The 24,255-nt window shown below is 36.4% G+C and overlaps 1 pseudogene; it reads right to left on the bottom strand.

Moving 5' to 3' along the window:
* LOC100737268 lies at positions 526-14,187 on the bottom strand (annotated as a pseudogene).

Genomic DNA, 24,255 nt, shown 5'->3' with positions numbered 1-24,255 from the left:
TCCAGCCCACTCCTTCCCACCTCCCTGTTGGCAACCACAAGTCTGTTCTCCATGTCTATGAGTCTGTTTCTGTTCTCAAGATAGGTTCATTCGTGCCATATTTTACATTCCACATATAAGAACTACCTTTTCTTTCTTTTTTAAAAATTGTGTAACTATGTCCGACTTGCTTGTTTCGTTGGTAAAGGGGACATGGAGTTAATAATATGAACATTGACACAGAAATTGACATGTTGTAAATCAGCTGGGGCCTGAGGTTGGGAAGAACACCCTCCCTCCCCCACACATGCCCACTGCCCCAAAGCAAACATCACCAACTTTGATTGGTGGGAAAGCTGCTGAGGGGCAGGAGTAGGAGATGGAACTCAAGGCGGCAGAAGAGACCATGTACTAACAAGTCTCTATTTCTTCCACATAGGTCTGTATAAATATATAGAGAGAAGTTATTTGCCTTTTCCCCTTCTCTCCCTTCTGTTCCATGCTGCTTGCTGCAGTTCCAGCTCCTTTTTCCAAGTAAGGGTGAAGGGAAGGGAGATGATAAGCAAGTCATCAGTGAATTGCAGTCAGACCCACATCCATTAGTTTCTGTATCTTCTGTGCTATTATAGGATTCTTAAAGTGTCTGCCGAGTACCTGGGGGGTCCTTCTGCATCTGTTCCAGAATGAACTGCATGACTGGGTCACTCATCTGCTATACCCTAGGATGCGTCTTTGGGGAGGTCTTATTGGTTGTACTAGACCATCATGTAGCCATAGTAACCTTCTGCCACCTCCTTACACCTCTCTCCACTGCCTGGCAGACACCTGTGGCCTTTGCATAGTCCTTCATTGTTAGGGCAGCTGATTTCCATGTATAACACTTGGTGAAGCTTGGTTCTACTTGGATACATTCCTCACAGTCCCAGAGTGGCAGCTGAAACCCCAGGAGTTCAAAGGAGCAGGCAGCTTCATTGCTGTACAACTTGGCATCTCTTGGGTTCTCATTTGATGGCTTCTGCATACTACTTCCTGGTCTGGGAATAGTCCCCTTTCTGAAAGCATGCATTGCCTTTGTTCTTCTCCAAAGCCAGGCCAGGGATATAGGCCAGCCACTCTGGCTCCTTGAGGATTTTCTCTGCCTATTAGCATTTCTTTCTTTTTTCCCCAGGAATTTATCATTATCTTTGTTATTGATTATAACAATAATTGTTACTCTTTATGTAACATTAACTTTGTGTGAGGCAGTGTGCTAAAGCATGTTACATGTACAATCTCTTAATTCTCACAACCTATCCTTGAAATAGGTATTGTTCATCCCCATTTAAAAGAGAGGTAAACTGAGGCTCAGATTAAATAAATGCCCCATAGTTAGTGGGATGCTGTTGGCATTTCTTGAGCACATCTGGGATTGGTGTTCTGCAGGGACTTGAAGAAATGGATGGCATCCTGGCACTTTTCTTCTGTGAAATAGGAGCTGCCAATTCCAACACAGGCTTTGGAACCTGTTGCTAATTATCTTCTTGGTTTTCTACCCACCTTTCAATGGCCTTCACAGAAAGCTCCTGGCATTCACTTAAGCACCTTTTGTGACGTACATGGCTGCTTGATTGGTCAAGTCATGTTGGTTGGGGTCCTGGGCATTGGCTTTATCATAGTGCTTCAAGGCTGCAAAATCTTTTTTTTTATAGGCATCATTCCACAACCCTTTTTCTTTCAGTGCCTGCTGCTCATTCTCTGGAAGATCTTCTTCCATTGGCTCTGGCTTGGTCTCCTTTTGGGAGAAGGTGACAAAGATGTCTCAACGTCATGCTCCTTATCCATACTCTCCAGATGGGCTTGGAGGGGGACACTGAGGGTAGTCATGGTTTGGGGATTTTGCAGTTCTTGCCCAGGTCAGACATCTTGTTTCCTGTTGCTCTATCAGTTCCCGGTAGGTAGGATCAACGAGCAGTGTCCTTGTCCTAGGATCATGCTTCAACTTCTGGAACAGACTGGGTACATTGAAAGGATTCATGGATTTTCTCTATTCAGACTGGGGCTCCGTTTTCTGAAAAGCTTTTTGGGGGTTGAGAATTGTTTGCTTCTTGTTTTCAACTCTCCCCATAGGTTCAAGTGAAATATCTTCAGGAATAGGCCTTGTCTCAGTCAGGCTTTAAGTCAACGGTTTTGCATCCTCAAAAGCGTCCTGGCGGCCTCCATTCTTGGCTTCATACTTAGGTCTGGGTATCTAAATTACTGCTTCACAGCAGCTCTGTAATGCACCATCCATGGCCTAGGGGCCTTACTGCCCTTCCTTTTAGCTCATTTACCTTCTCCATAGCCTGGCCTGAACTCCACTCAATAGACCTGATCTGCTACCTGTTCCCAGCCCAGAACTACTTTTCTAAAAGATAATTCCTAGCCACTGGGGAAAACAGTTGGCAGTGTCGTTAAAAATGAAACATGCAACTACACTAAGACCCAGCAGTTATACTATTGGTGTTTATCCCAGAAAAATAAAACTTATCCTCACACAAAAACTTCTAAACAAATGTCTATACAGCTTTATTCCCCAAAATCTGGGGAAAAGAGCAAATATTCTTCAGTGGTCAATGACTAAAGAAACTGTAATTCCTATCCTGGAGTACTACTCAGTAATGAAAAGAAATAGATTGATACACGGTTTGAATGAATCTTCTGGGGAATTATCCTGAGTGAAAAAAGCCAATCCAAAACAATTATACACTATCTGTATACTTCTATAATATAGTATTCTTGAAATGATGAAATTATAAAAATCAAGGAGACATCAGTTGTTGCCAGCAGTCAGGGCGGGGAGTAGAGGTGGATGCTTAGTGGGGAAGGGAGTTGAGTGTGATTACAAAAGGCAGCATAGGTGTCCTTATAATGAATACATTCTGTATCATTGTTTATCCATCCACTAGCCAATGGACATTTGGATTGTTTCCAATCTTTGTCTACCATGAATAATGCTGTTGTGAATATCATGTGTGAGTCTTTATGTGGACCTAAGTTTTCATTTTCTTAGGGAGACACGTAAGGGTGAAATTGCTAGATAATGGTAAGTCAACTATGGTAATAGTACGTTAATGTTTAACTTTTGAGGTGGTTGCCAAAATGTTTCCCATTAGCAATGTATGAGGATTCCAGAGTCTTCTCATACTTGCCAACACTTGGTTATTGACAGTCTGTTTCATTATAGTTATTCTGATTGGTTTGGAGTGGTATTTCTCACTGTGATTTTAATCTGCATTTCTCTAATGAGCATCCTTTTTGGGGGCTTATTAGCCACTCATATATTTTTCAGTGAAATGTCTGTTCAAATTTATTTTCATTTTTTTAATTTATTTTTCTTTCTTCCCTTCTTCCTTCCTCCTTCCCTCTCTTTCCTTTTTTCTTTCTTTCTTTCCTTCCTTCCTTCCCTTTCTTTCTTTTCTTTGCTTTATTTTAGTTGTTTACAGTGTCATGCCCATTTCTTCGATAGAGCAAAGTGACCCAGTCCTATATATATGTATATGTATATATATATATATACACACACACACATTCTTTATCTCATATTTTCTTCCATCATATTCTATCCCAGGAGATTGGATATAGTTCCCTGTGTTATACAGTAGGACATCATTGCTTATCCATTCTAAACGTAATAGTCTGCATTTACTAACCCCAAACTCCCAGTCCATCCCACTCGCCCTATCCTCTTGGTTTGTTGCCCATTTTTAAATTGGGCTACTTAAAATCTTAGAATGGAGTTTTAAGAGCTTTGAAAAAATATATTTTGGATTTAAAGTCTTTATCAGACATGTGATTTGCAAATGTTTCCTGCTAATCTGTGGCTTTTTATTAATGATGCCTTTTGAAGAGCAAACATTTTTAATTTTATGAAGTTGAATTTATTAATTTTTTCTTTTATGGATTATGTTCTTGGTGTTTAAGAAATCTTTTCTAACCCAGTGTCACAAAGATTTTCTATGTTTTCTTCTAGAAGTTTTACATTTTTAGCTCATATATTTACTTCTATGATCCATTTTGAGTTTATTTTCCTCTATCATATGAGAAGAGGATCTGAGTTCTTTTTTTTTTTTAATATGGAAAGCCAATTTTTGTTTGTTTGTTTTTCTTTTTAGGGCCATACCCGTGGCACATGGAGGTTCCCAGGCTAGGGGTCAAATTAGAGCTGTAGCTGCCAGCCTGCATTACAGCCACAGCAATGCCAGATCCAGGCTGCATCAGCTACCTACATCACAGCTCAAGGCAATGCTGGATCCTTAACCCACTGAGCAAGGCCAGAGATCAAACCTTCGTCCTCATGGATATTAGTCAGATTTGTTTCTGCCGAGACACAACGGGAACTCTGCCAATTGTTTTAGCACCATTTTCTATAAAGATTTTCCTTTCTCTATTGAATTGCTTGACATTTTGTCAAAAATCAATTGAGCATAAATGTAAAGGTTTATTTCTAGGCTCTTCTATTGCATTGATATATATGCCTATTTTTTTTAATTTTAAAAACAATTTATATTCAAATTTCATTTTTAATTTTGCTAACAGACCATACTGAGGGATGATTTCTGGAAAAAATAATTGATTAGGAAAATGCATAATGGAATGCTATCTGTCCATATATGTCTACTAAAATACATAATGTTAACATAATCCCTTATGTGATTTCTGTTTTGTTTTTAAAAATCTAGATAGTTCTGTATATAGACATTAAAAAATATGGAAATACATATACAAAAAGTTCACAGTGATCATTTTTAAAGAGTAAGATTAAAGAAGTACTAACATTCTATTTTATTTCTGTATATGTTGATGTATATATGTGTGTGACTGGGTTACTTTGCTGTACAGCAGAAATTGACAGAACACTGTAAACCAACTGTAATGGAAAAAAATAAAAATTATTAAATAAATAAATAAATTCCCAATTAAAAAAACATATACATGTGTATGTATATACATATATATATACATTAAATTCTTTAAAAAATATATTTGTACTTTATCTCACTTAACCTTAATACATACTCATTATATGTCTATTCTTATGTCACTACTACAATATCTTGATTACTAAAGCTTTATAGTGTGTTTTGAAATAAAGTGTAAGGCCTCTAACTTTTGTTCTTCAAAAGTTTTTTAAACCATTCTAGGTTCTTCATATTTCTACATAGGTTTAGAATTGGCTTGTCCATTTCTACAAAAAAATTCCTAAGTTTTTGATAGGGCTGACCTTCACTCTATAGATCAATTTGAGGGAAATTGCCATCTTAACAATACTGAGTCTTCCAATCTAAAAAACTAAGTCTCTCCATTTATTAGATCTTCTTTACTTTTAGCAAAGGTCATGGGGTAAACTGTGTTTCTCTTGCTAAATTCGTTCCTATTTTATTTCTTTTGTAGCTATTGTGAATGAAATGGTTGATTTTATTTTCAGAATGTTCATTGCTTTCATACAGATACATAATGGATTCTTGTGTATTAATTTTATTTATATCCTGAAAACTTGTTAAACTGATTAGTTTTATTAGGGTTTATTTCTTTTTTTGTAGATTCTTTAGGATTTTCCACATATAACATCATGTTTTGTGCAACTAAAAAGTTTTATATCTTTCTTTCTAATCTACCTGACTATAATTTATCTTATTATGTTGGCTAAACTGCTCATAAAACATTGAAATAGAAGTAATTAGAGTGAATATCCTTGACTTTTTCCTGATTTAGGGAGGAAGCATTCATTTTTCTCCAGGAAGGATTATATTAGCTGTATGGGTTTTTTGTTTGTTTTGGGGGTTTTTTTTTGTTTGTTTGTTTTTTGTGGTATAAAGCCTAAAATATCTCAGAATTATGGACTATCTTGACATCTGGTAAAAATGGGAAGGCTTCAAATGGCCAAACCACAGCTTCCCCTCCCAATCTGTTGCCATGAAGAAGGTCACATAGCCAAACAATTCTCCTTCTCAAACAGCCCAGGTGCAATTAAATTCCTGTTTATCTCTGAGTAGGGGGTTTCAGTTCCCTTCCAGCCCATGGAATTATTCAAATAAGCCACCCCATCTTCTTGCATCATCAAGGGTACCTCATTCTCTTGATACTACAAAGCCTGCCTCCTACAGTCCCTGGTTGTTCACTCTGTTCCCTAGTGCAACCACTGTATAGCCCTGCATGACATGTAGTGTCCTGGGCTGTGAGCATATATGACTAATAAACTACTGTTGCTCACATCTGCCAAGGACCAAGTGTTGTGTATCAGTCATCCCCAGAACCCTAGGGTAAGAATCCCTCCCTCACCAAGGGGGTAAATAGGAGGCAATTAATATATTTCTGTAGACTCTTTTATCAGGCTAAGAAAGCAATCTCTTTCCAGTTTAAGAGTTTTTAATTATGAATTGTTGGATTTTGTGGAATGATTTGTCTAAGTCAATTGAGATAATCATGTGATTTTTGCATTTATTTTATTGATACACTGTTTTACATTAGTTGATTTTCATTTGTTAACCAAGTTTGCATTCCTGGGATAATTCCTACTTTGCCATGGTTTGTAACACTTTTTCAGTTGCTGGATTCAATCTCTTATATTTTGTTAAGAATTTTGTGTCCATGTTAATGCTGGTCTCTTTTTCTCCTTTCTGGCAGTTTCTGTCTGATTTTGATGCCAAGCCTCTTAAAATGAGTTGGGACATTTTCTCTCCTCATTATTTTCCTCCTCATTGTTTTTTGTTTGTTTGTTTGTTTTGTTTTTCTCCTGCTTGTTTTGGGTTTAATTTGCTCTTTTTTCATTTGTAAAGTAGAAGGTTAAATTATTGATTTGACATTTCTTTTTAAATAATGGTATTCGGAGAGGTACATTTTCTTTTAATTACTGCTTTAGCTGCATTCTCTATTTTGAAATTTTTTCAGATTTTTTAAATTCAGGTCCAAAACTTTCTAATTTGCCCCATGATTTCTTCTTGGTTTCACAGATTTTCATAAGCATATTGTTTAATTTCCAAGTATTTTGGGATTTCTCAAATTTTCTTTTGCAATTAATTTGTAATTTTATTCATTCTGGTCAGAGGGCATGCTTTGCTTTATGGCTTACTCATGGTCTATCCTAGAGAATATTCCATAGGTACTTGAAATGAATATGTATTTCACTGGTGCTGCATAAAATGTAAGTGGCTATATGCATCTTAATGTATCACAGCCTACACTAGTTAGGTTATATGGGTTAATAGCATTGTTTAATTCCTCTTTACCCATTTCTATTTTGTCTGTTCTATCCAATATTGAAGTCTCTAATTATACTTGTTTAATTCTTTTTCACCTTTGAGTTTGGTTCTATAAGTTTTTTTCTTATGATTTGAGTCTCTTTTGTTAGTATAAATTAAATTTGCTTTCTCTTCATGATATGTTGACTCATCACTATGAAATGTCTCTGTCTCTTGCCTAAAAGTCTATTGGTCATAATGTAGCCTCTCCAAGTATATTAATATTCTTTTATTTTTCAACAGTGTGTCTTAGAATCTGTGTTGTGTCTCTTAAAAACAGTATATAGTTGATGTCGCTTCTTTATCAGTCTGACAATCTCTGCCTTTTGATTAGAAGGTAATAATGTTAATGCAAGTATTAATTTCACTGAAGATATATCTGCATTTTGTTATCTATCCTTTAGATGTCACATGTATGTTTTTTAACTTGAGATAAAATGGATAAATATTACATTAGTTTCAGGTGTATAACATTCAATATTTATATTTATTATGAAATGATCACAAGTTTATAGTTAATATTTGTCACCATAGTTACAAAATTTTTTCCTGTAATGAGAACTTTAAAGACCCACTTTCTTAACAACTTTCAAAAATGCAATGCAGTTTTAGTAACTTTAGTCACCCATGTTGTATATTACATCCTATGATGTATTTATTTTATAATTGGAAGTTTGTACCTTTTGACCCCCTTCATCTAATTTGCCTTCCCTATCCCACCTCTGTCAAACACCAATCTGTTCTCTTCATCTATAAAGATGTTTGTTTTTTTTTTGTTTTTTTTTTAGTTTTTAATACTCCACATATAAGTGAGATCACATGTTGTTTCTGACTTATTGCACTTAGTGTAATGCCCTTAAGGATCATCTATCCATGTTGTTACAAATGGCAAGATTTCCTTCTTTTTTCTGGTCAAAGAATATATTTCATTGTATATATATAGCACATCTTCTTTATTCATTCATCTATTGGACATGTAGTTTGCTTCCATATCTTGGGTACTGTAAATAATGCTGCAGTGAATATAGGGATGCATATCTCATTTCAAGTTAAAGTTTTTACTTTTTACTGATAAATATCCAGAAGTGCAATTGCTGGATCATATGGTAGTTCTATTTTTAACTTTTGCAGAACCCTCCAAACTCTCTTCTATAGTGGCTGAACCAATTTACATTCCACCAGCAGTATATGAGGGTTCCCTTTTTTCCACATTCTCACTAACACTTTTTGTTATTTTTTATCTTTTTGATACTAGCCATTCTGACTATTGTATGAATGACATATTCCTGTTTATCTGTTCCTCTTTTACAGCCTTCTTTTTGTTAAACTGTATTATTTTAATTCCTCTGTCAAAATTTTAAATATACTTTTTGAGTTACTTTCTTAGTGGTTGTGCTAGGTATTATATGCATCACAATGTATCACAATTTACATCAGGTTAATACAGATTTAATTCTGATAAAATATAGCAGCTTTACCCCAATATGGCTTTTTCCCTCCCTTCTTCTTTGTACTAATATATTATCAATTTATATTATAAACCCAATAATACAATGTTATATACTGCTTTATACAATCTTATGTCTCTTAAAGCAATATAAGAAGAAAAGAAAAGGAACATTTATACATTTTGGGGGGGTAGTTACCCATATATTCACCATTTCTAGTGTTTCTTCCTTTCTTCCTGTGGATTCAAATTACCATCCTGAGTCATTTCCTACTTGTCTGAAGGAGTTTCTTTAAAATTTCTTGTTAGGCAGATGTAAGTTCTCTCAGAATTTGCAGGGTATGGAATTCTTGGTTGATAGTTTCTTCTCCAGCATTTTAAATATGCTATTCCTATGTCCTCTGCTCTCCACAGTTAAGGTAATTCTACGTAAGTTTGGCTCCTACCTTCTTTTTGAACTCAAAATCCAAGTCCTTTCTGCCTCATAATCTTGGCATTTATTTTGTCCTTTTTTGGACTCTCTTGGCCATATATTTCCTTATCTCCTGAAAACCCGTAAGCCTTTGTGATTGTGTTTTCTTACTATTAATGGACTGATCTCCGGAAGAAAAATTGAGCTTTATTTTACTTGTCCATAAAAACAATACTATTACCATGATTTGCAAGCTGCTAAAAGTTAAACTTCATGTAAAAAATAATCACTGTCTCTTGATATAATCATTTCCTTCTTTATAGAACTAGCCATCTTTCTAGCAACTTTTGTGTGTGTGTGTGTGTGTGTGTGTGTGTCTTTTTAGGGCTGCACTTGCGGCATATGGAGCTTCCCAGGCTAGGGGTACAATTGGAGCTGTAGTCATCTGCCCATGCCGTAGCCACACAGAATCCGAGCCAAGTCTGCAACCTACACCACAGCTAACGGCAATACCCTATCCTTAACCCATTGAGCGAGGCCAGGGATCGAACCCACATCTTCATGGATGCTAGTTGGGTTTGTTAACCACTGATCCACGACAGGAGTTCCACTAGCAACCTTTTAAATATTTTGTTTTTAAATATTCTGAGAGCAAATCATTAAAGAAACCAGATTTCCATTTGGGTTTAGTTTTTAAGCTGCTAGGACCACCATCCTTATTTTATTTACCAAGCTATCACATATAGAAAAAAGCCCTGGTGTGGGGCTTTTCTAAACCAGATGTGAATCATACCATCAGGGATGTGACTAATTTGGTTCATTTACACATTCAAAGGAAACAAATTACAAGCTTTACAGTAGCATTTTACAAAAAAATTAAAAGGGAATAAAACAATGCTTCATAAGCTTCCTTAATAAAAATTGTATTTTACAAAAATTGGGTATCCTGGAAGGCTTTTCCATTAATAGCTCAGAAAGAGTGTGTGACTGTCATTAGGAAGCACACCACTTCAAGTATGTGAAGCTATGAAACACAGCCGGGTAGTCACTGTATCCATTAAGATACAGTTGAGAGACAGCAGTCAGACTAGTCATTTAACAGAGAAAAGGAACATAAAGAATTTTTAATTAGGTATAAAGTTGGTTGGTGACTGCAAAGGCAAAAAAAAAAAAAAAAAAAAAAGAGAAAATAAGGAAGTAACTACCTCCCCTAGGGCCGGAGGAATTAAGGAGAGATGTTGGATATATATAAAACTTAAAGGCTTGATTAAGAAGCCTCATGGAACTGAAACTTTTCTGAAGAGGAGTGTCCAGGCAGCTGGTATGGTGTTGTTGCTGAAACTCAGCCTCTATCCACCAGTACTGAATAGAAATGCCAAGACAGAGTTTTTGGTGAAGGAGACAAAGACAGCTTTTATTGCTTTGTCAGGCAAAGGGGGCCACAGCAGGCTAGTGCCATAATAAGTGAACCCCCTTCAGAGAGTTTGGGAGGTTTTATAGTTTAGAAGTGAAAAGTAGGGCTACAGATAAGGATCGGGGTAGATGCAAGCTTTCATTGTTTTTCAAAGCTGGCAATCCTTCTTTCACGAATGAAGAATGCTTCATTAACATCTCCCATTTGTTGGGGGTTTTAGTTCTGCGGAAGATCTCAAAAGATATTGTTATCCATATTCCTTGAGTAGGAACCAGGACCCTGCCCCAAGGCTGCACACTTTTCTCTTGCCTGTTCCTCCCTGGTCTCTGCATCCCCACTCTTCCTTTATTAGCAACTGTTTGAACCTGCCCTTTGGAACTCAGGGAAGGTCATGGAGGCTGAAACTTATTCTTAAAAACAAGAATTGGAGGACACAGAAAGCCGTAGGGCCCTGCTCAGTTTCAGTGTCTCTGAGGAAGTGCGAAAAGGCTGGTTCTACAAGTGTACTTACTGGGTAGGATTTGCTGTCTTGGGGTGCGATGAAGTGTTTGAGGTCGAAACTCCCAGGAAACAGACAGAAAGCAAGTAGCTCCTTCTTCTGTCTTCTACTTTGCTCTCTCCCTCTATTAATTCCCCCCACACACAATCTCTCTCTCTCTCTTTTTGCTTTTCTTTTTTTAAAAAATGATTTTTATTTTTTCTATTGTAGTTGGTTTACAGTGTTCTGTCAATTTCTGTCTCTCATTTATACACACACCACGATTAGCAGAGCTTAATGGAGAGCCAGCTGGCAAAGCAGAACTAAGGTTTGCTAAGTCCTCACTCCAGTATCAGGCAACATGATTGATAAGGTAGATCTGATGCTGAGAGACAAAAACTTAGTAACTGGCACATTCCTTTAATCCCAAATAAAATCTTTCCCTACCTATCCGGTTTCCCTTTGTCTGACAGCACCAGAATGTTCTGATACGAAACAAACAAAAGTTAGTGTGGCCTCTGGTTTCCTAGAATTTCGACAAATGTTGATTCAAAGTTGACTTTTACTTTTTTTATTATTGGGATGGATTAGTACAAAAGAGGGGAATTTTTAAAAAATTTATTATTATACTTCTTATTATGGACATAGTTTTATTGTTGACCACCTCAAATGTTGGCAATACATGGAGTATAAATTGTTGTGCCAACTAATAAAACTCAGTTGTGCCAACTAATAAAACAGATTCCCAGCAATTCCTCAGTTTTCTAACCTGAGAAGAGGAGTGAAGTTTTAATAGCTGACCTTTCAAGCTAGATAGCAGGACTTGGTGGAAGACAGAGCAGTTTGATCAGACACAACATTTCCTCAGTCTCAACTGCATTTCTCATTCACCTGAGGGTCACCCACCTAAGAGCGTGCCTTCCAGTTTGGGGATGAAAAAACTGCTTGGGAGACATAGAAAATTGTCGACAGAGTACATACATATTTAAACTAAGAGAGCTAAGATTTCTTTAAAAGCAAAATGGAAATAATTTTACTCTGAAAACCTTCAGAGAATTAGGAGGAAATTTACTTCTTTTCAGATTTTAAAAATTAACAGCATCTTTGTCAATTTAGATATGAATCTTGAAAATTGCTGCAGGAGTTTCCCATCTTGGCCCACGCAGCAGAAACGAATCCAACCAGGAACCAGAGGTTGTGGGTTGGATCCCTGGCCTTGCTTACTGGGTTAAGGGTCTGGCATTGCCGTGAGCTGTAGTGTAGGTCGCAGACGTGGCTTGAATCTGGCACTGCTATGGCTCTGGCATATGCCAGCAGCAACAGCTCTAATTAGACCCTAGCCTGGGAACCTCCATATGCCATGGGTGCGGCCCTCAAAAGACAAAAGATTAAAAAAGAAGAAAATTGCTGCAAAAAATACATACGGATACAGCTCATGTGATAGTACTTAACATAAAACAGGATGCTTTTACTTTCTCTAAGGAAAGTTTGTTACATAAGTGCATTTAAACATAGAACCCTCCCTTCCATTAAAAAAAAAAAGTCTATAAATTCCTAATGATCCAGAAACTCTTGTTTGAGTTTAAAAGTTTCGAGGAAATAGGGAAACGTAGTTTAGAATCCATTTTTTTTTTTCTGCCAAGAATGGTGATTTTCAACACAACATAGTCTTACAAAGGGGAAGGGTAGACGGTATGAGTTGTTTAAAACTTTTCCTTGGTGACTGATATTCTCCCTTCTCGCACGCCAGCTTTAGAACCTGGGGAAAAGGCAAACATGGAGGTAGAGAATTGCAATATCTGAAAACATGTTACATTTAAAAAAATATTTTCCACATGATTGTTTATGATTATTTTATTGCTTTACATTATAAGCTAGTGTACATCATGATAACCAGAGCACTAACAACTGCACCACTACCAAAAAAAAAAAAAAAAAAAAATCCTTATTCTTAATGAGATTAAATGGCCCATCAAGGAAGGCAGCTCAGTGTGGCTGGAATCTGCCACAAGGAATATTAGATTGCACAAAACAATAGACTAGGAATGAGGACAAAATTTAATTAAGCAAGGAGTAGTCTTGGCTAAGACAAAGAAATCAGAGCCTTTGGAGCTGCCCTCACAACAGACACAGGAGGCACTGGACCTGCCAGAAGCCAAGAAATGCCCAGGCTGGGGTGCCTCTCTGGGGAGATAGTGGTAGGTATAGACTTTGTTGCAAAATTTTTTGAAATACAGCTAAAAATTCCTGTTGCCAGGTCACCAGCCCAGCTGAGGTCTTTTTCTCTTCCTTTTTCTATTTCTGCAATTTCAAATCCCTTGACCTGAAAAAAACAGCCTTGAACCAACTCAGATTCCACATTATCTGAACATCAGTACCCCATATTAACTGTATTAACTTTCCTATGTTAGAAAAACTGTTTAATGGATAGACCTAGAGATTATCATACTGAGTAAGCTAAGTCAGACAGGAAGACAAATAGCATATTTATCACTTATATGTGATAGCTAAAAAAATTACAAATGAATTTATTTACAAAACAAAAATAGTATTACAGACCTAGAAAACAAATTTATGGTTACCAAAGGGGAACGGGGTGGGGGAAGAGTGAATTAGGAGTATGGGATTAGTAGATACACACCTCTACATATAGAGTAGATGAATAACAAGGAGTTAACTGTAATCACAGGAAACTATATTCAATATCTCATAATGACCTATAATGTAAAAGAATCTGAAAAAAAATATAAGCGATTCGCTTTGCTGTATACCTGAAACTAATACAATATTGTAAACCAGCTATACTTCAATTAAAAAAAAGAAAAGAAAGAAGAAAAGCTTTGTTATAGAGGACCAGACTATAAGAATAACTGTTGATATTTGTGGTCTCAAATTTGTAAAGCAAAACTTTTTTCGCAAATATATGAACGTGTTGTAGAACTATATTAAACCCTTTTGGAATATTTGTAGTGTCCTCTGCCCTCATTTTCACAAAAGTCCATGTCATGTGTCAATTTAAATGAAAATAATAAATCCATCGCCATCTGTGGATGTTGTGAGGATTAGATGAGATACTGAAAGAGATCCTGTGCACTGAGCAAGACTTTAAATATCAGAGGCTGAAAGTCTGCCGGTCTGCCTTCTCTTGGAGAAGGAAGAACCTACTGATGATCCACTAAGCCAGTTAGTGACTGGCTCCATTTTGAAGATTCTTTGAGGATTCCTGCGTATATTAGAATCCCTGGAAATATTCTTCTCTGCCTTTGAAGAAAGAAAACATTTTTCACTCAATCGAGCACTTCAATCGAAGAGAGAGCGCAGTGGTTAGAATCAGTCTTTAGAACCAGACCACCCAGGTGGCATCCTTCCCTTGCCTACCCAGTGATCCAGGTGACTTATTTTACCCGCTGCCTCATTTTCTCATCCCTGAAATATTATAGTAATAATACCTCCTTCACAGAGTTGTTGAAAGGATTAAATGAGTTAATGTATGTCAAGGCTTACAACAGAGGTTGGTTGTGTTAGCCAATATTAGGAATAAATTCAAAATATGTCCCAAGTTAACCTGGCTTCTGGAATTTTTTTTTTTTTTTGTGGGGGGGAGGCCTACGCCTGCAGCATATGGAAGTTCCCAGCATGGGGGTCTAATTGGAGCCAGAGCTGCGGGCCTACATCACAGTCATCGCAAGGCAGGATCCCAGTCACACCTGCAACCTACACCATAGCTCCTTCAACCCTGGATCCTTAACCCACTGAGAGAGGCCAGGGATCAAACCCACATCCTCATAGATATTAGGTGGGTTCGTTACTGCTGAGCCACAAGATGAATGCCTGGAAATTTGTTTTTATCTTAGTTTCAGTAACAGCAAAGCTAGCCTTATCAGCTTTTTCTCACCACTGACTAAGTAAGCACACTAATGAAATCATGTTTAAAGTCAGATTTTGGATTGTGATGATCATTGTACAACTATAAATGTAATAAATTCCATTGAGTAATAAAAAATAAATAAAAATAAAATCAGGTTTTCTACTTATTTTTAAAAAGGGACTCTATTGAAAAAAAAAAATGATTCCAAGCAACTCAAGAAAGCTCAAAGGATTATTTACTGCATCTGTGGGATTGGTATTTTAGAACTCACTTTGAAACTGCCTTTCACTCACTTTAATCTGATTTGTTTTGATGTGCATCAGTTTCTAAATCTGTCACCTGTCAATGACAAATATGTTGGTGATATGTATGGCCTCATTGCAGTATGTCAGAAACCTTGGCTGAAAGATGCCATGAATATATAAAAAAAGAAAGCAATGTTACTGTGCTTTTCCAAAAGAATCTCATGACATGTTGGTGATTTTTAAGGTCATTTAGAGGAGCAATTATAGCTGCTACATTAAACATCTAATAATTAGTTATATGCTTCACAAAACAGTACTAACTCAACAACTTTGTTTCTTCTCTTTGAATTATTCTTGAAGATGTGTTGTATAGATGGTGCAGTAAGCGTCACAATGTAACTAATTCACTTTTATAAAGCTTAACTTAAATGTATAAAAAGAGCTCATAAATGATGAACATAGGCATTAAAAGTCCATCAATGGCATTCCCTTGTGGCACAGCAAGTTAAGGATCTTGTGTTGTCACTATGAGGACTTGACTCGCTGCTGTGGCATTGGTTCTGCCCCTAGCCAGGAACTTCCACAGGGAAGCGCAGACAAACAAACAGAAAAAACCAATCACTGATAGAACTTAGGCACAAAGTTAATGAGGCAGTTCATGTTTTCTGACAACTTTTTAATCTATTGCATAGGAATTTCCTTTAGAAATGGAGTTTAAGGTCCAGGGTATCATTTATTTTTCTTTTTTAGTGATTTTTTTTTTTTTTTCCAAATTGTTCTCTTGCAATGGTCTTGGGACAAGCCACATTCACCTCAGTATTATATTGTATACTATTAAAACATAGTTAACAAATCAGTATAGAAGTCATTAGGGATCAAACAGTAAAAAAGGTGATGGAAATAAAAGTTATAAATAAATAAAAGTGAATATACCTGGAGATAATGACTTGAAGGAAAACAATCAAAGTCTTCCTTTTTTTTATCATTTGAGCCACAAAGTTCTCATTTTGTGGTAAATAGATAATGCAATTCTCATTTCTGAAAGAGTATAAAAATAGATTGAACACTTTTAAAAAGTAATGTGGTTGGAAGATAAAAGTGCTGTGTAAAGAATCATAACCAACACCAGTTTCTTCCTGGGAAGTCATTAAAAAAGAATTGATTAACAGGTTTGATATTCTTTGGCATAAATTAGATTTTATTTTGCACAAATCTTGGCTGGAAATGAATTTGCAAATTAAAATGTCTTCTAATGTAATTAAATTGTCCTCCGGTATAAATCATTTCAGAAATGAAAACTCTACTTTTAACAAGAAATGAATGCATATTCTTAGAAGAATTAAATGGAGATTAAAGTAGAAACTGAAATGCATATGCAGTGTGGGCCACGGAATGGAAAAATATAAGATGCATAACATCTCCATAAATGCTTGCTTTGAATACGAGTAGCTGTGCACAGGATTATAGGCTAAGTTTGGTAAACTTGTTTTAAAGATCTGTTTATTTAACTCGAGGAGTCTCAGGAATTTTACTTTTTAAAAGTTAGGTTTGTTGCAAAACATTTGTCCATCTGTTTCTTCTGGGCATTAAGAACTTAAGATATATTTAAACAACATGACTAAACTGTGTTTATTAAATGGTCGAAATTGTATCATGATGGATGAGTTTGAACTGTCTTGAATCCTGTTTGGTCACTTACTGTCTGAGCATCCTTAGGTAATTCTCACCTCTAAATTGGGTGTACAAAACCTACCTTGCAGGTTCATTGTGAGGATAAAAAGTCAGGATGGATGCAGTGTTTCGCTGGTGCTGAAGGTATCTGAAATATTCAAGAAGTAGCAATTTTTTGTTTTTTTCTTTTTTGGCCACGCTGAGGCATATGAAATTCCTGGGCCAGGGATCAGATCAGAATCACAGTGATCTACTCCACAGCTGCAGCAATGGTGGATCCTTTAACCCACTGTGCCAGACTGGGGACTGAACCTGAGTCCTGGCCCTGCAGAGATGCCCCTGATTCCTTGCATCACAGTGGGAATGAGAAATTTTTAAACTTCCATTTATGGGAACTTATTAAAGGTAAAATAATTAACTAGGTCATTTACTTTCTTTTCTATCACACTCCCATGTACTATCCTCAAAAAGTCTTAAATCAGTAAATGTGAGTTTAAATCTACCATCTTACTGCACTTTCTATTTATCCTGCCAGTTCTATGTTCTGGTTTTTTTCCCTTTCTTGCTTTTTTTTTTTTTTTTTTTTTTTGCTTCACCTGCAGCATATGGAATTTCCCAGGTTAGGGGTTGAATCAGAGCCATAGCTGCCAGCCTATACCACAGCAATGCCAGATCTGAGTGACATCTGGGACCTACACCACAGATCATGGCAACACCAGATCCTAGGCTAAGTTTGGTAAACTTGTTAACCCATTGAGAAGGACTGGGGAATCAAACCCATATTCTCATGGATACTAATCAGGTTCATTACTGCTGAGTCACAATGGGTACTCCACCATTTTGTGCCTTTTATGGAATCATTCTTTTTAACTCTACTTTTCCTCTGTTAGTCTGAAAGTTGTGCAATTTTTTACCCTAAATAATTATAAGCTAATTAGTACTTTAACCCTCCAAAAGGAAAATATAACCAATATGCTATTATTTACATATACTCTAATTCTCTCTATACTTTAAATCCCACTTTAATATTATTACAACTTTACGTAGTCAATGTTCATTTAAATTTACCATGCATTGATGACTTTCTTTGGAATTCTTTCCTTCCTACATAGCTAACCTTCCAACCAGGATCATTTACCTTCTGCCCAAAGAATATATTTATTTCCTTCCTGAAGTTTCCTATTGTTGGGTAGTAAATTCCCTATTTTTTTTGCTCAACAATGAATTTGTTTCATCTTCATTCCTGAAGGCTGTTTTTGCTGGGTATAGAATTCAATGTTGGTCATTATTTTCTTTCAGAATATTGATTGTATAATTCTTTTGTTTTTTGTTTTTTGGGATTTTTTTTGTTTTTCTTGCTGCAGTGCTTAAGTAGAGTTGTCAGTATACATTTTGCCTCTTTGAAGATAATTGATCCTTTTCTTAAAGAAAGATGTAGTGGCTTTATATTTTTTCCCCTGGAATTTCACTATATATCTAGTTGTAGATTTTTTAAAAAAATATCTTGATCAAAATCCACCACTAAAATAATTCCTTTTCACATCATAGTTAAAGTTATAAGATCATTCCTACTTGGAAACACTTTACTTGCAAAAAGCTAGTTGTAAGCATAATTTCTACAATCCTAACACACTCTACACTCAAAGAAAACAATTATTTCTGGACTTATAACATAAGAGAACAAAAAGTATTTTTATTTATTTTCCACCTCTTTCTGAATAACAAACTGTGAATATAACAGATTACTTTTTTTTTTTTTAGCTTTCCATTCCTCTAAGTATGAGGTTAAAAATGAAGGGTAAGTGACTGCCCAAGTATTCAAGGAAGGCAATTGAATGGTTTTAGTGAAACTTCTTTTGAACTTCCAAGTCAACTGGTCTTGAGAAGGGGGTGGGTGGGTTTGAAAACAAATTATTTTGAAGAATTTTGATGTTTAATTTAAAAAATTTTAAAATTACCCTGTACTTTATCTTTGACCCAGCATATGTTTAGAAGTATGTTACTTTACAATATTTGGGAATTTTTGTAGATTGTTTTCATCATTGATTTTTTTGATTTTTTTATTAGAGTATAGTTAATTTACATTGTTGTGCCTTTTTTTTTTTTTTTTGTCTTTTTAGGGCCATACCCACAGCATATGGAGGTTCCAAGGCTAGGGGTCGAATCAGAGCTATGGCTGCCGGCCACAGCAGCAGCCACAGCCATGCAAGATCGGAGACCCGTCTGTGACCTACACCACAGCTCACAGCAACATCGGATACTTAACCCACCAAGCGAGGCCAGGAATCGAACCTGCAACAGCATGGTTCTAGTCGATTCATTAACCACTGAGCCATGACGGGAACTCCTGTTGTGCCAATTTTTGCTGTGCAGCAGAGTGACCCAGCCATACATGTATACATGTTCTTTTCTCATATCATCCCTCATCACCATAATTGATTTTTAATTTATTTGTCATAGAAAATATTTTGTTTGATTGCAGTCATCTGTAATTTCTTTTTCTTTTCCTTTCTCCCCTCCCTCCCCCTCCCCCCCCACTTTTTAGGGCCACACCCATGGCATATGGAGGTTCCCAGGCTAGGGGTTGAATGGAGCTATAGCCACCAGTCTACGCCACAGCCATAGCAACACAGGATTCAAGCTGCGTCTGTGACCTACATCACAGCTCACAGCAATGCTGGATCCTTAACCCACTGAGTGAGGCCAGGGATCCAACCTACAACCTCATGGTTCCTAGTCGGATTCATTTCCACTATGCCACAACAGGAACTCCATCATTTGTAATTTAATAAGACTTTTATTTTGTCCCAGAATATGGTCTATCTTGGTGAACATTCCAGGTGCACTTGAAAAGAATTGTTTACTTTGCAATTGTTGAATGTGATATTCTAAAAGTATCATTTAGGTCAAGTTGGTTAAAAGTGTAGTTCACATCTTCTATAACCTTACTGATTTTCATTTAAGTTATTCCATCAATTACTGAAAAAGCAGTATTTAGTCTCCAAATATGATTATAGATTTGTCTGTTTTGTTTCTGTCAATCCATGCTTTATGTATTTTGAAGCTCATGCACATTTAAGCCCTGTTGATAGGTAGATCTTTTTATTATTATGAAGTATCTCTTTATCTGAAAATGCACTTTGTCTTTAAATCTGCATTATTTGATATTAAAAGTCATACTAGCTTTCTTATAATTAATATTTGCATCCTTTTCCCTTTAAAAGTATCAGTGTTTATATTTAACATGTATTTGTTGGTAAGCAGCATATTGTTAGATCTTGATTTTCATCTAGTCAAATGGTTCTCAATTAGGGGTTATTTTGTCCTGTAGGGCACATTTTGAAATACCTGGAGGTAATTTTGGTTGTCATAATTGAAGGGAAAAGGATGGCATTACTGGTATCTAGTGGGTAGACACCACAGATGCTGTTAAATACCCTGCATTGCACAGGACAGCCTCCTGTAACAAATAAATATGTGACCCAAAATGTGAATAGTGCTGAGGTTTAGAAACTGATCTAATCTGACAATCTCTGACTTTAATTGAAGCCATTAGCTGATTTACATTCAATATAATTAACAATAAGGTTAATTTTAACTATGGCAACTTGCTATTTGTTTTCTATGTGTCTTATGGGTTCAAATTTTATCTCCTCTATAGATTTTTTAAATTATGCCTCTTTAATGTAACTATCTTGTTAATCAAAGTCATTAACCGTGGGTGTGTGTGTGTGTGTGTTTCAATCTCTATGGGTACTTAGTTTCTTAATGTTCAGATTGTCCAAGCTCTGGTCATTGGAGGTTGCTTCAAGCTGATTTTTGTGCCTTTTTGACTTGTCCCCATTTTTTTTTTTAGGCCTGCACCCATGGCATATGGAGGTTCACAGGCTAGGGGTCAAATTGGAGCTATAGCTGCCAGCTACACCACAGCCAAAGCAATGCAGGATCTGAGCACATCTGTGGCCTACACCACAGCCAAGGCAATGCAGGATCTGAGCACACCTGTGGCCTACACCACAGCTCAAGCAACACCATATCCTTAACCTGCTGAGTGAGGCCAGGGATCAAACTGCGTCCTCATGGATGCTAGTTAGATTTGTTTCTGCTAGGCCATGATGGGAACCCCTTGTCCCTATTATTCTTAAGCATTGTTTGCCTTCTGAAACTAGCATACATCCCAGGCTCACCTTGTTCTTTTGATGCTCCAGCAAAAGCAGTCAGAAATAATCAGTTATTTCTACAAAAAGCCCTTGGTACTTTCAGTAGAGAATAATATTCAGAAGCCGCCATGATCTGGGATGTAGGTGTGTTCATTGCTATTGGGGCACTAATAATCTCAGACCTTCTTAGTAAACAAAGCTAGGGATTATATGTATAAAAATAAATACACATATCCTTACACATATTTACATCTGAGTTAGAGCTGGGTTGAAGCTTTAGATTGAGTTCATCTTCAGTTAGTCCTGTCCCTCACCTCCCCATACCTTATCTGCAATTTGATCATTTTAGTGTTTGAACTGAAATATGTCTATTTTAGATAGTTGGGACTCCAGTTTGGTTCCAAGTCTGGCAATTAAGTCAGATGTGCAAGGCTGCATGAATTCTCTGTTGACTAGGTCCTCATCCACTGCCAATTTCTTGGCAAAATTCCAAGGAAAGGGGGCACAATTTGGGGTCAAGAACTTAATGCCCTTGCAGACCCATCTCACCAGCCCACAATGCTGTCAAAAGTTTGGCTGATTTCCCCTTTCCTGCCAAATTTCCCAATCTGTGGCAGCTCCAGTTTTAACCCACTAGCACCCAGATAGGCATTTGCCCCAGGTACAGATGCTACTGCAGTTTCTGCTTATTTATAAAGAACATTGCTATCTGGGATTTATTTCATCTGGACTTGCTAGTATAAACCACCCTGCAACAGCTCCAATAAAGAATATATTTATTTTATTTGGAATTTTTCTAATGTTTCCACTTAAAGTTATTTTGTATTTTATATTCTACCCAAAAGTCATTTCATCATTTTTTTTAAAAGGAATTTATGTTGGCTTTGAGTTTAAGATAGTTAACATATTCCTTTATATCTTCTCCAATTCCCATTATACTAATAGTAAAGGAATTAACAAGTGACTATGCCATCAAGATGTAGGGAATGGGAGGACTTATCCTCAGACCAGAGATTTCAACACATATCCAGAAGATAAAATGAATAGAAGAGTATGAACTGGGGAGCAGAGAAAAACAAGTAACATGCCTGGCAGAAGATGCTTCTAGGAAGGACTGTCTAAGCAGTCCAACACAACCCCAGAAAGGCTCTAGCATCAGAGGTTGCTGGAATATCAAGGAAGGAGCTGAGAAGTGGGGCTATTGGTGCAATAAGTAATTGCAGGTCTTTATATTTGACCAATTGTCCCTCTTCCCTATGCTCATAGGCAGGCGTTTATCCCTTTGACAAAACACCCAAACATTTCTCTAGAGGGCATGCAGATATTTATACCCTAACTTTTCCTGGTATATAGGTGTTCCCACAGCATAAAATATGGTTCAGGGCTGAGTTTGAGATGCAATTTCTCAGCCGTAGCTTTGCCAATGGGGAAAGTTAAGTTCACTGCTTTGTTTCCTCACTTATGCAGTAAAAGTATACCTATCTTAAAAGTTGGTTGATGATTTAATGAAATCGTGTACACAGTCATGAATACAGAAGTGCTTAGGACAGTGCCTAGAATATAATAAACATTCAATAGATAATAGCCATTGTGATTTTTATTGTCATTGATGAGTTGTTTTATGTGGAAAGGAAGAAAGGATCCCAAGTTTAAGTTTTGGAAAGAAAGCATACTATCTCTTTTCACCAGGTAGAAGTAGGTGAGAATGGGTATCAGTTCACATGAATATAGATTATAAATCAAAATCCCCCCCAAAAATTCCCCACCTACTTTTCTTACCAATATCTAGCTGTGTATAACAAGAAAGCAGTATGTATAACGACTCCAAAGATCCTAGAAATATCTATTATAAAACTGCATTAAAATGTCATCCATATGAATTTCTATATATATTCAGACAAAAGTATTTGTTTAGAGAAAATTCATGGCATTATATGCACTTCCAAGACATAAGACAAAGGCTTTCTTTATTCTTTTTTTTTTTTTTTTAATATTCTGTATAGGGTGTCATTAACATCCCCAAATTGTCACCCAAACCTTCAGTGTTCTGGGGTGAGGAGAGACTAAAGGATCCACTGCAAGATTAAAACTGCTTTAAAGTCTTATAATTTACAGTAAAAATTACCGCAAATATTGCTTATCAATACATTGGTATGTTTTAATATAAAAATATTTTTATTTCATATGGAGTAAACATTGCTGGTCTAGGAAGATGTGCCATTTTCCTCACTTATTCCTTCCACATTGATTTAGGATAGATCAATATTTTTAGGTCCAGACCAAATAGTAACAACAAAAGTTTGATAAAATTGTCCACTTATTCTAAGTTCATACTTATATTCTCCTGTCATCACAGATGACTAGCCAATTGGCTTGTCAATCAAAATGGTTTTTAGTGGGAGTTCCCGTCGTAGCCCAGTGGTTAACGAATCTGACTAGGAACCATGAGGTTTCGGGTTCAATCCCTGGCCTTGCTCAGTGGGTTAAGGATCCAGCATTGCTGTAAGCTGTGTTGTAGGTTGCAGACGCAGCTCGGATCCTGCGTTGCTGTGGCTCTGGCGTAGGCTGGAGACTACAGCTCCGATTTGACCCCTAGCCTGGGAACCTCCATATGCCGCGGGAGCGGCCCAAGAAATAGCAAAAAGACAAAAAAAAAAAAAAAAAGTTTTTAGTGATTAGCCTACAGTTTTCAATTCAAATCAGGTTTGGTCTAAATATTTCCTAATAAAAAAATGTAAATTACTTTATCAACATAATAGTTGCTCAAAACAATTACTGCTTAAATTTAATTGCTTGATACTTTATCCCTATGTATTGCAGCTAGTGAGGACACTTCAAAGATACTTTGTTTTCCCTAGCTTGTCCTGAACCTACACATGTTTACATGCCCCTTTTCTTTTCTTCTGATTTTACAACCTAATTGTCACTGATATGCACAGCCAAATTTCTTCTTTATCAATAAAAATTTCTTTTAATAATTTTCATTTGTGATAAATCTCCAATCTGTCTGTATGTTTCCAGTGGGAAATCAAAGATTAAATCTTAATTATATCAGAGACATGATATAATGGGACTCAACCCACTGAAAGCCACTTTTTGGTGGTATCAGCTGTTTTCATTCCAACCTATCTCAAAAGTTTTCCCTTCCCTAATCTTGACCTTTATTGCTCTTTAACTACAAATGTGAGATTTGTTTTCCTTTCACTAATTCTGTGATAGTCTTTGGTAATTCTTAATGAGGATATTGAAATGATAGCCACTTAAACTGTCAAGAAATATAATAATTTACAATCAAGTTATTCCAATTTCTCTTTAGGGTTCTAAA

Source organism: Sus scrofa, chromosome 18, assembly GCF_000003025.6.
Source record: "Sus scrofa isolate TJ Tabasco breed Duroc chromosome 18, Sscrofa11.1, whole genome shotgun sequence".
NCBI lineage: Eukaryota > Metazoa > Chordata > Mammalia > Artiodactyla > Suidae > Sus > Sus scrofa.
Note: the sequence above shows the minus strand (reverse complement) of the source record. Positions and strands in the feature narration are given on the sequence as shown.